The 13206-nt window shown below is 33.8% G+C and overlaps 2 pseudogenes; both read left to right on the plus strand.

Annotated features, from left to right (window-relative positions):
* Positions 1-6763: 6763 nt before the first annotated feature.
* On the plus strand, positions 6764-7703 carry LOC141421719 (olfactory receptor 5J3-like; annotated as a pseudogene).
* A 4360-nt stretch (positions 7704-12063) lies between these two features.
* Positions 12064-12978, plus strand: LOC109674857 (olfactory receptor 5J3-like; annotated as a pseudogene).
* The last annotated feature ends 228 nt before the right edge of the window (positions 12979-13206 follow it).

The following is a 13206-nucleotide window of genomic DNA, read 5'->3' on the forward strand; positions in this document are numbered from 1 at the left end:
ATAACTAGAATATATAGGGAACTCAAAAAACTAAATTCCCCAAAAATTAATGAACCAATAAAGAAATGGGCAAGTGAACTAAACAGAACTTTCTCAAAAGAAGAAATTCAAATGGCCAAAAAAAAACATGAAAAAATGCTCACCATCTCTAGCAATAAAGGAAATGCAAATTAAAACCACACTAAGATTCCACCTCACCCCTGTTAGAATAGCCATAATTAGCAACACCACGAAAAACAGGTGTTGGAGAGGTTGTGGGGGAAAAAGGAACCCTTTTACACTGCTGGTGGGAATGTAAACTAGCACAACCACTCTGGAAAAATTTGGAGACTTTTTAAAAATCTAAACATAGATCTACCATATGATCCAGCAATACCACTCTTGGGGATATACCCAAAAGAATGTGACACAGGTTACTCCAGAGGTGCTTGCACACCCATGTTTATTGCAGCACTATTCAATAGTCAAGTTATGGAAACAGCGAAGATGCCCCACTACTGATGAATGGATTAAGAAAACGTGATATCTATACACAATGGAATTTTATTTAGTCATGAAGAAGAATGAAATGTTATCATTCACAAGTAAATGGATAGAACTGGAGAATATAATTCTGAGTGAGGTTAGCCTGGCCCAAAAGGCCAAAAATCATATGTTCTCCCTCATATGCGGACATTAGATCAAGGGCAAACACAACAAGGGGACTGGACTTTGAGCACATGATAAAGCAAGAGCACACAAGGAAGGTATGAGGATAGGTAAGACACCCAAAAAATTAGATAGCATTTGTTGCCCTCAACGCAGAGAAACTAATGCAGATACTTTAAAGTGACAGAGGCCAATAGGAGAAGGGAACCAGAAACTAGAGTAAAGGTAAGTTCAAGAAGAATTAATTTAGAAGATAACACACATGCACAGGAAAGCAATGCAAGTCAACTCCCTGTATAGCTATTCTTATCTCAACTAGCAAAAACCCTTGGCCCTTCCTATTATTGCTTATACTTTCTCTTCAACAAAATTAGAGATAAGGGCAAAATAGTTTCTGTCTGGTAGTGAGGGGGTAGGGGGAGAGAGGGAGAGAGCAGGGAGAAGGGGGGAGAAATGATCCAAACATTGTATGCACATATAACTAAAAGAAATAAAAAAGAACTAGCAGTGAAGTTCATAGAAAACTTTTACTCTAGCATGTTAGCAACTCTATTCCTAACAGCTGAATCTCACAAACAATTCAAGTGTCTATCCTCAGGTAACTATATAAACAAAGTTTGAAAAAATCTATGCAATTGAATATTACTCCACAATAAAATAAAACACATTAATCACTCATACAATTTTATGAATGGCACTCAACACATTATGGTTGAAAATATTCAGATGAGAGTGAACATACAGTATGCATTTGGCTACATATATGCATGAGTTTTGCATGTGTGGATTTAGCCAACTTTGCAGGGAAAATATTTAAAAACAAATTTTTTTTTTATTTATTAAAATTGTTTCATTATATTAAACAAATGTAGACAATTTTTCTTATCATTTTTTCCTTGAAAACACAATATAACAACTATTTGCATATAATCTGTATTTTATTATTGCCCAAAATCCAGAAATAATTTAAGAATGTGGTAGGTGTGCATAGGTTATGTGCACTTTTTTTGTAAGGAACTTGAGTGTCCATGGATTTTGTTATCTGTGGGGAATCCTGGAAACAAATTCTCACAAATACTGAGAGGCATTCCTATAAAATAATTTAATGAAACACTACAAAAGCAAATCTCAGGTAAAGGGAAATAGAATAGCACTTCTTTGATGTTAGAGAATTGGTAGTTTCTTGGAAAGAAAAGAAGGGATATAGGGAATGGCAAAAATTAAACAATAAAATTGCTACAGTTTATTGTATCATATTTATTATTTCATATTTTACTTTAAAGTGGGTAATTTTCTAAATTACAATAACTTAAAACATTGAACATTAATATATATCTTAATATAACCTCTGAACAATGTTTACACAGACTTCTTTCATCGCAAAATAGTTGAACACATAAAGTAAATAACTTTTAATATTATTAATATAACTTTCTATGTACCAGATTCAACTTCAGCCCAACAAATACCCTAAATTTCAACACTTTATATTTTAAAATCTTTTTTTGTGAGTAGTGGGGTTTGAACTGAGGGCATCATATTTGCTTGATAGGTGCTCTACCACTTGAGGTAGATCCCTAGCCCCTGAATTCCTATTTTAATTGCTGATGAGGATAATAGATTTTGATTTTAAGACCCATTTGAATTTCTGAGACTGGTTTAGGGCCTCTTTACAGTCAGGTGCCTTTAACCATAGTATTGTATTTAAATTTAACGTGTCAATAGAAAATGTAGAAGATAGAGGACCTCATTTCGAACACTTGGATACAATTTTTGTTGTTTTCTTTCTTTTAAACTGAATTCCTACAAATGCAGACATTTGTAAAGTCCTTTCAGAAACTTTTTATCTTAAGTTACTCTTTCTTAGGAGAAGAGATAACAGTAGTCTAATAAGTATAATTTGCTCTTTACTTACAGATTGGGAATAAATTATACTAAGAAAGAAAAAGAAAATACATCAGATACTAAGAATTTCTAGGACTTATAATATAGTGGATCATCTTCTGTCCTAACTCAATTCTAAGATAACACCAAAGGGTGCATGTTTTATGTATGTATATATCTATATACATGCACACACTTATAGAACATGTTTCCAGCAGTGGAAATGTTTGAGGTGACCAGGGGAGGAAGAAAAGGAGAAAAAATGATAGAGAATGAATAATACTGAAATATATCACATCTGTGTAGGAACAAGCCACAGCAAAATGTACTGTAAGCTGTTGAAGAGCACAGAGTAGAGGGGAAAGGATAAGGATAAATAATAGAGGGGCTTAGAGTGATTAAAGTACAAAATACTTACAGGTGAAATGTCAAGGAAAAACCCCACTGAACAAAGAACATACAGTTTAAAAATGAAGGACAGGAATGAAAAACAAGTAATTTTAAGGAGTAGGTATTAGTGGGAAGTGGTGGGTAAATGGAAACAGTAAGGAAGAGTAAATATGACTGATGTACTTTCTACATGTGTCAGATGGAATACTGGACTTGTTGAAGTCATTTTAGGAACGGGGAGTGGAAGGGGAGAGAATTATGGTGAGGATGTACCTACTCATGGTACATTGTGCCCTTACATGAAATGTCATGAAGAAACCCCCTATGCAATTACTGTATACTAAAAGCTTAAGATAAATGAATAAATAAATAAAAGTTTGAGAATGCTGAAAAAAGAAAAAAAAGGCAGAACCAAATCTCCACAGCTACCACCGATCCATTAGCTTTCAACTTGGGAAATAAGAAAACTTCACTTAAGAAGAAGAAATCAGTTTTTAATGTAAACAATAAGGGTTAATTGTTATCTGATTGCATATACAGGAACAATGTGAAACATTAATATCAAAATCTCACATGATGTATTTAGGCTGAAGGTAAAAAACATAAACTGCTATCTCCGTAGACAGATTCTACATTCAAGAGATGGATGATGGAGTTATTCTCAAAGCAGCATTTTAAGAAGTAGTATTCTTAATTTTCTTTGATGCCACTTTTTTCATCCAAGTGTATCAAGGAATACAAAGGATTTTTATTAAATGTTGCTCTAATAAGTCTATTATATTTTGTTTTATTATTTTTTTCCTGACAGTTAGGTCCATGGAATGTATTCTGAAAAAGCATGCTAAAGTTTCTTTACTAACACATGAGACAGGCATTACCATCAATCCTATTCATTTTTTTTAGAAATCATATGTTCTGTTTCCTCTATATCTTTCTCTATTCTTTAAAATATTCAGGAAATGGAATGCCCTCAGGAGCCATTAAGTCCTTGAGAGTTTTTTAAATCCCTGAAGAAATGCAGAGAAATTTTAACAGTGTTCACATCGTATCTTTTAATCAGAAAGTAACTACAGGGAGTATATTCCCATTTGAACTAAGGTAACTATATAACTGAACTTCTTATCTGAATTTACCCTCTGGCATGATTTTAATAATCTTGTTCGTACTTTCATACCAAGAATTCGGTGCCTTTGATTCTCCTATATTAAAGGGTAAGTTTGAATCCCAATCGGCTACCTGCTACTACCATTATTTACTCAATTTATGCGTCATTTTAAATGTAAGATATCTTTAGCATAAATTTTTAGTATTCTGCTTTTAATATTGTTTTCGGGAAATGTAGAGAAATCAAGCATGGTTATAGATGTTCACAAGGTTCCTAAATAAGATAAAGTGTTTTATATTTTTCCTTTCATTTATATGTTAAATCCACTTATTTGAATCTTACATACATACATTCTACAAATCAGTTATTAAAGGAAGAAGAAAGTATGCTCGGATTATAATCTATTAAAAAGTTCAAGTTATGGGAGTAAAATGAATCATAATTTAGTCATCTTTTATCACCACATATCCTATGTGTCTATCATTTTTTCTACATGAACATTAACTTAGTTGTTCAACTTCTACTGGAGGCATAAAAAAAGATAAATGTTTTCATTCAATGGAATATTCTTCCTAAAGTAACACTTACAATCTAAATCACAAATACTTACCAGTATTATTCACCTATCACTACATAGATAAGCTGAATTTAATGTAACTATCTTCCCATTTGTTATTATTTCGGTACTCCTATAATGTAATTATTTTTCTGAATGTGCCCCATTCTATAAAGAACAATCACAAAATGAAGGCAAAAACATCAATCTTTACTTATTCTGTGGGCACAAAGTTGCCAATATCGTAATGTTTAAAGTATTTCCATTTTTACCTGGATCACAGGGACCAAGTGGCAACTAAACCCACTGAACCCTCATGGAAGTTCCTTTCTGCCCAGATTGTCATCACAGGAAGGTTCTGATGGAGGATGATGGTTTGATCTTGATCACCCATGCTGTGTCTGACTCTATGTAGAGGACTGCTGTCTGTGTCTGTAACTTTTTTATAGTTCTGTCATTTATGCTTCCAAAGCAAACAAAAGTTTATCACCAAAACAAGTGAACCATATTCTGAGGTACTAGTAACACAATGTTCTGAGGTACTAAAAACAAAATCAGTAGTTAGACATCTTTTTTTGGAATCATGCAGAAGTGTGTATGAGAGATAATAAAGTGCAGTGTAAGGACAATATAAAGCAGTAGAGGGCAAATTCTGCTTATCCGGTAGGATGAGCAATAAGTTGGGATATGTTTTAGGAAAAATCAAATCTTTATTTCACTTCCAAATATTATTTCAGGTAAGAGTCAGATAAAGCCAGTTAAAAGCACAAAAGTCTTATCCTAAAATACAGCACTAGTTTATATTTTTTGTTTATATATACATTTGTTATAAACATGTGAAAAGACTGTTAACTTTTTCAGACAAAATTAGTACTGTCAGCAGGTAGGTATGCACTGGTTATGTGGAAGACTGCATACTCAGAGAATCATGTTGCAACATGGAAACAAAGGAAGCTTGAAAAGAAGTACCTGTGTTTTATAAGTTTGCTTTATTTCATGAGTTTTCTTCTCAGAAAAGCAAAAGCACTTTTGCTTCTTGAGTCTCTGTAAATTATTTCTATTTGACATCAAAGCGTAATTATGAGTTATTTTTCAGTACATTTCATATTCCTGCTTAGAGTGTCCCCTTACAACACTGCTAGTGGGTCCCCTTTTCAGGAGCCAATGCCTCAGGCTAATGTCTAGGTATGGATGCAGAAGTTTTGTATGCTAGGTCTCTGACTACTTTTATCACATCTAACTTTAAAAAAATGTGGCATGCTAGGACTATAACAGTGGTAGCTCACTTGCCTAGCATGCAAGGCCCAGGGATCAGTATTTGGTACTGAAAAAAATACAAAGTAGAGAAGGAACTAATTATGAAGGATAAGTGGAGTGTCTTATCCACTTATCCTTATCCACTTAGGCTAAAGGGCCAGTATATTTATTTATTTACTTATTCATATTGTTTATTTTACGCTAGGTATTGAACCCAAAGCCTTGTACATGCTAGGTACTCGTTCCACCACTGAGATACATCCCAACCCCTACTTTTATTTTTTTCTTTGCAGGGGAACAGAATTCTTGTTTATTGATATATTTCATATTACCTACCATGAAAGTGAAAGCAAAATGTACAAAAGACAGCTTCAATGGGACTACAGATTAAATATCCATTATCAGTTCCTATACTTTCATAAGCGAGACTTTACATAGGTTACAGTGAAATTCGCTTCTGCTACTTGTACAAATTAAGAACAGTGACTTAGATGGGTGCTGGTAACTCACACCTGTAATCCTAGCTACTCAGGAGGCAGAGATCAGGAGGATCTGTGTTTGAAGCCAGCAAATAGTTTGTGAGACCCTATCTTGAAAAAACCCATCACAAAAAAAGGGCTGGTGGAGTGGCTCAACATGTAAGAACAGCAATTTAAATGCCCCTGCAGTCAAACTTCTAATTTTTTTGTTTTCAACTTACAGAATATTTTTATGGAAGAGGACAATAGACATTTGTTCATGAGACTACAGACACTCAAATTAAATTTTTCTAAGTTTATAGGCAGACCAACCAGAGATGAGAAGTCACTAATTCCTCACACGGAGATTTATCTTACAGATTCCAAAAAGTGTTGTTATTGCACTACTTCTACCAATTTACTCCAATCTCCTTATCATTTACAGGTACCAAGAAACACAGTCACATGGGTGATGTCAATTTTACATTTGTTACTGAGTTTATCCTTTTGGGACTGACCGATCGTGCTGAGCTGAAGTTGTTCTTCTTCGTGTTGTTCCTGCTCATCTATGCCATCTCCTTGGTGGGGAACCTAGGAATGCTCTTTCTAATCCAAATGTCTCCCAAGCTCCACACACCCATGTATCATTTCCTTAGCTGTCTGTCATTTGTTGATGCTTGCTACTCGTCAGTTTTTGCACCAAAAATGCTGCTGAACTTTTTTGTCAAATGGGAGACAATCTCATTCTCTGCATGCATTGTGCAGTATTTCTTATTTGTGTCTCTCCTTACCACTAAGGGCTTCCTGCTCGCAGCCATAGCTTATGACCGTTATGTGGCCATTGTCAATCCTTTACTTTATACGGTGGTTATGACAAAAAATAGTTTGTGTTTTGCTCATATTTGGATCATGTGTAGGAGGTTTAATCAACTCATTGACACACACAATTGGCTTGGTGAAACTGTCCTTCTGTGGGCAAAATGTCATCAGTCACTTCTTCTGTGATCTTCCCCCTCTGTTAAAGCTGTCATGCTCTGGTACATCCATGAATGAATTGTTGCTTTTAATCTTCTCTGGCATTATTGCCGTGATTACATTCTTGACAGTGATGGTCTCCTATGTCTTCATCATTGCTGCCATACTGAGGATACACTCCAAGGCAGGCAGACACAAAGCCTTTTCCACCTATGCCTCGCACCTAACTGCTGTGACTTTGTTCTATGGCTCTATAAGCTTTAGTTACATTCAACCAAGCTCACGATATCCCTTAGAACAAGAAAAGGTGGTTTCTGTATTTTATACCCTCGTGATTCCCATGTTAAATCCATTGATCTACAGCTTAAGGAACAAGGAAGTGAAGGATGCCATGAAAAGTGTTATAGACAAAAAACATTTTTCTTGCTAATTTAATACAGCATGTGTCCCCAAAAGAGATACAGTGTTTTGCTTAATATTAGGTTTATTAAGTTTTAATAAACATGTTTGATATTTTTGCATAAAAGACATCCATATAAGTGCATTAATGCGAACGTTTTAATTTTTAAGCCAAAAAAACTAAAGTGATCATAATTAAACCTAATTTTATGTGTTCTTCACAAATCTCCAAGAGCATTCAATATAATATCCTAGAGCATGAAACATAAGAAATGTGATGCAGGCAAGATAATTGATAATGAGAGCAATAAGCAGAACTACTTATGAAATCTTTTACAATAAAAAACCCATAAAAGGTGGACTTGTCTCCCTGGGTGAAGACACTCAGTTCCCTAAGGACGTATATTTGAAAGGAAATGATACTTCTTAGGAAAAATATTTGTGTCCTAAGATTATGAGCACTAAAGCTCACAAATAGTTACAATATTATACTATGAACAAAAACTAAATAAAAAATTAGCTGTTCCATGAGAAAAAATTACTTTTGTAGAATTCTGATGGAAACTGTAGAGTCTGGTGATGATTTTTATGAGGCAAGTTGGAAAAAGAACAAAATGTTCCTACTTTTAAAGTAAAACTACATCATAATATATATTATATATTATCATGTATGTACATGCCGTGTCACACATATTTGCATATAGTATCATTTATATACTGTATAGTGTCAATTATAATTTTATTATAATCTTGACATTTTTTGAAAGTAAATGAAATTTGGTTAAGCATATTCCAAGTGTTCTGACATGGTTGGTATAATTTTTCAAGAGGAAATAAAATGAGGTCTCCATCAATGGAATATCTGACATATAAAATATCAAGAAAAATGATCTGAGAATGGACACTTGTTGTAGCAATAATTCCTTTACTCCATGTATGAATATAGTTACCATTCAAAATCAGCAATTGGAGAAATCAGGGCCCAGGAGATATTTATCTCACATGCCTTTCTTTTAGTTCCTCAGGGAATGTCTATTAAATATGTGCCAATGTTTTAATATGTGTAGGCTTGGAGTTTGTGATTTGGAGGTTTGGCCTAACTCATCAGGGAAATACATCGTTGGTATAATCTGGACTGGTAATGGCTACATTTGCATCTTGGTCATGTTTTTTCACTTACACAGGTCTCCAGGAGCCTATGCATTGAATTCATCTTTCCACCATTCAGGGTTGAGCCTTCCTCTGTGAGCACATACTGATTTCACTGATCCAAGCTATGATGGCTATTTTCAGATGCTGTTCATCAAATTTGGACTGTGTACAATTACAATACCCAAAATCAAAAACAACTGAAGATCATGTACTCATGCCATCTAAATTATAACGTAGGATGGAATACACTGCAAAAAATGCTCTGACTAAATTAATTAATGACACTTTTTTTGATTTTAAGAAAGCCATTCCTCTCTTCTTAGGGATTTCATCAGTCTTAGATATGTCTAATGAAGTCTGAGAATGTATGTATTATTATTTATCATTCTTAAAAATCTCAAGTGTTTTATTTTTGCTAGAACATTCTAAGATAATTTTTATGTAAAAGTTTGGACATTTCTTTAATTGCCCTGGGCCACTGCAAAGTGAGTCAGAATGTTTAGGAAATAAAATTTATAATGACTGAACATAATACTGATGAAGTGCCTGGAAAAAATTAAGCACTTAATAAAGACAAATCATTCCAACTAAAATCCTTCTTAGCATTCCAAAGAAAAGGAAATCGCCATTTTGACAAAGTGCACTCTAATATTCACCATGTGTTAATAAAACTATTTGTTCCTCCACTTTCCCTTCTGCTTCTTTATAAAATCACTACAGGTTTTCCCCATCATGTTTAGCTACAGTTGATTTTCCTGGTTTTGTTGTATATGACTTATACTAGTGACTTAATTATTCTCATTATTTGCCTTTTTATAACATTTAGCTGATGCATTTACCCTGCATTTATCACTTTTCTATTCTGTTCTCCAATTATCTGCCTGGTCAACATTCTGGTCCTACTTACCTAAATTATTCATGATATTTAAAAGTGATCTAGCCTATGAAAGTACACCCAGACGCACAGGCATGCGTGCGCACACACACACACACACACTTGAAATTCTGCTTAGAAATTGCTTCCACATTTTTTGGGTTGTCCCACGTTTGAAACACGAATGTATTTTTCTTAATTACTATGGTTATATTCATGGAATCAAATACTCATCAATAAATAGAATTTAGGAATTGAAAATAGTATATATTATATATAACATGTGCACATGGTTAAATAATGTTATCATTGTAAGCATAACTTATAACATTTCAGTTTTTCCTTGATTAGTATCATATAGGCAAGTCAAAAACACCTGTGATAATTTTTCTGTCTAGCTGAGAAAAGGTTGAGTATATGAATTATTACACTTTGGAAAGAGTGCTAGTGATTTAATTTCCTCAGTGCTACATGGCTGTTTTAATGAAACCCAGTGTTCACAATGCACTGGGTATTGCATCTTCCAAAGTCTCCGAAGCCAAATATAAACCCAACAGTCAGGAAACTAAAAGACAAAGACTAGGACTTCTCAACAGCAGGTAGGTATCCTAATTATATTTCCTAGCAAAGGATTTATACATTTCTTCTTCTCAGTACATGAAATGAATATAATGTGAAGAAAAATCATTTGATTCAAATTCATGCAAATTATTGAATTGAGGAAAAAAAGGAATTAGCCCACTGCTGGTGTTATATGGATTTCTTAAACTACAATGCAGGTTTATTCCACATTTCCTCAAAAACCTATAATTAGAGCTTTCTGTTTTTTAGTAAGTTACAAGACAGAATTTATTTAAATAAATATCTTGAAATGTAAGAATGATCGTTACTAAATGTTGAATTTTTATTAATCTGAGAAGAGTAGCAGCGTTTTGCTCATTATCAGAGATAACTTTTAGACTTGAATATTAATTTGTTGCATTATAACTGATTTTACAGCAAGAGAAAAACAGGAAATGAAAGGTAGCCCAGATGAAGATTGCTATTATTAGATAAATTAAAGAAGCAATTATGAAATCAATGAAATCGAAAGCCAGCTAAATATAATTACATCCAAAAAGATAAAACTATAAAAGTTAGCTTCATGAGAAAGCATTGTCAGATATGTGAACAGATTATCACTTTTTTTTATTTTGAATAGGCAATGAAGATTTGGAAGTCTGTATTACATGACATTTTTCACGTTTTTTCTTCTGTAGTTCTTACTATATTCACTTGAGAAAATGCTAAACCACAGTGGCATATTATGCATCCCCAAAAGTCCAGTAGTAAAGAAAGATTCCATTAAACATTATTTAATCAAGTGCTTTCCAAATATATTATATATCAGTCCCTTACTTTTTATGTATTTTGGGTTATATGATAAAGCCTAAAATACACTTTATTAAATGATCTAGCTTTCCTTGAATAAGAAAGCCAGATCTGTATGACTGGATGTGGTGGCAGCATGTGCACTGTCCATAAAATTAGATTTGAGACTTTGATTTTAGTGATTAAAACATATTTAAACAGTTTTCTGACTCCATAATCATGAAAAATATTTGATATGGGCAAATTCTAATCATTGCATGATAAATGCTGTAGTAAATTAAAAATGAAATGATAACTTTTGTTTGGAGTTGCAACAATGACCTCCTGGAATAAGCTAGCATTAAAAAAAATTTATTACGATAGAAAGTGTTTCCATTTTATATCCCAGACAGTGCTAATTCATTTTCCTTTTCTCATGCATACACTCTAAGTTTTAATGTATGATATTACATGTGAATATGCATATGTAAACATGTACACATACATGTATTCAATATATAATCTTCTTATTACTTGTCTAAACATCATAGGAATACTTTTGCTAAGTGTCTCAAAAATCTCCCTGTTAAATACTGATTTTTTTCGTTTGGGTTTGCTTATTTTGTTTATGGTTAAAGGATGCTTTTCATTAGAACATGAAAATTCTTGCCTTTCGTTCTAGAACCTGGCATACTCCCTTACCCAGGATCAGTTTCCCAGACTCTCTCTACTAAATATTCTTATTAGGGCTCTCAGATGGGATTGTGCATAGTACCAATTTATATCATTTGATGAGAACCAATTAAAAGTTTCCAAGCTAAGTTTTCATACTTGGAAAATTTGAGTTTATTATTGATTATTATTAGCACAAGTAATGCCTGTCTAATCTACTAAAGATGTTAGTTAATCTATCTAAAGATGTTAGTAGATTGAAATTATGTATTCAAGTTGTATGCTTTGGTTATTTTATCTTTCCCTTTGTTCCCTGCAGACACCTTGTAGGGGAGCAAGATAAATGGCTGACAGGAATGTCAGTTTGATAACTGACAACCCTGAACTGAATCTTGGCCTCTTTGTGTTACTTCTGTTAATCTATGTCATTACTGTGGTTGGCAATTTTGGGGTTATCATGATAATTGTGGCTAATGTCCAGCTTCATTCTCCCAAGTACTTTTTCCTTAGTCAGTTGGCTTTCTTGGAGTTCTGCTATTCCTCAGTCTTCATTCTTAAAATGCTGGTGACCTTCATGGTAGGACATAAAGTCATCTCCTATCATGGTTGCCTCGTACAGTACTCCTTTGTCAACATGTTCCTGACTACAGAATGCTTCCTCCTGGCTGCAATGGCATATGATCAATACCTTGCTGTTTGCCGCCCACTTCAGTATAGAGGGCTTATGACCCCCATATTTTGTATCTACCTAGTAACTGCCTCTTACCTGTTGGGTTGTAGCAACTCACTTACCCATCTGAGTAACTTGCTCCACCTGTCCTTCTGTGGGCCCAATCTCATTAACCATTAATTCTGTGACATTACATTGCTCTTTCAACTCCCATGCTCTGACACCCACCACAGTGAGATTTTATTCACTTTCCTCTCTGTAGCAACATCAGTGACTACCTTGTCAATAGTAATTAGTTCCTATTTGGAAGTTCTTCTCACTGTCTTGAAAGTACACTCTATGACAGGCATATATAAAACCTTATCCACATGTGCCTGCCACTTAACAGTAGTAATTCTTTTCTATGTAACAGTGATAACTACCTATCTGGGAACCAGCTCTAGCTACCTACAGAATAGAGCCAAAATATTTTCTATGTTCTATACCCTTTTGCTACCAATATTAAATCTTCTGATATATGGGGTAAGAAACAGAAAAGTCAAAGAAGCCATTAAAAGAATAATTCAGAGAAAAATAGTCACTTCCTGAATAGGAATTTCTAGGCAGAAACACTTTTAAGGAATATTTATCAATGCTGCAGCCTGGTACATAGTTAAATACTCAGAGGACCTGTGAGGCAGGGAAGGTATAAAAGCATTTTTTGCTTGAAGGAGGCATTCATTATGAACTTTCAGTAACATGCAAGATTTCATATTCATATGGAAATATTTTCATTTATCCTCTTAGGCTCACTGTTTGGAATCCTGTGAACTAACC

The sequence above is a fragment of the Castor canadensis genome, chromosome 1 (assembly GCF_047511655.1).
Source record: "Castor canadensis chromosome 1, mCasCan1.hap1v2, whole genome shotgun sequence".
Classification (NCBI taxonomy): domain Eukaryota; kingdom Metazoa; phylum Chordata; class Mammalia; order Rodentia; family Castoridae; genus Castor; species Castor canadensis.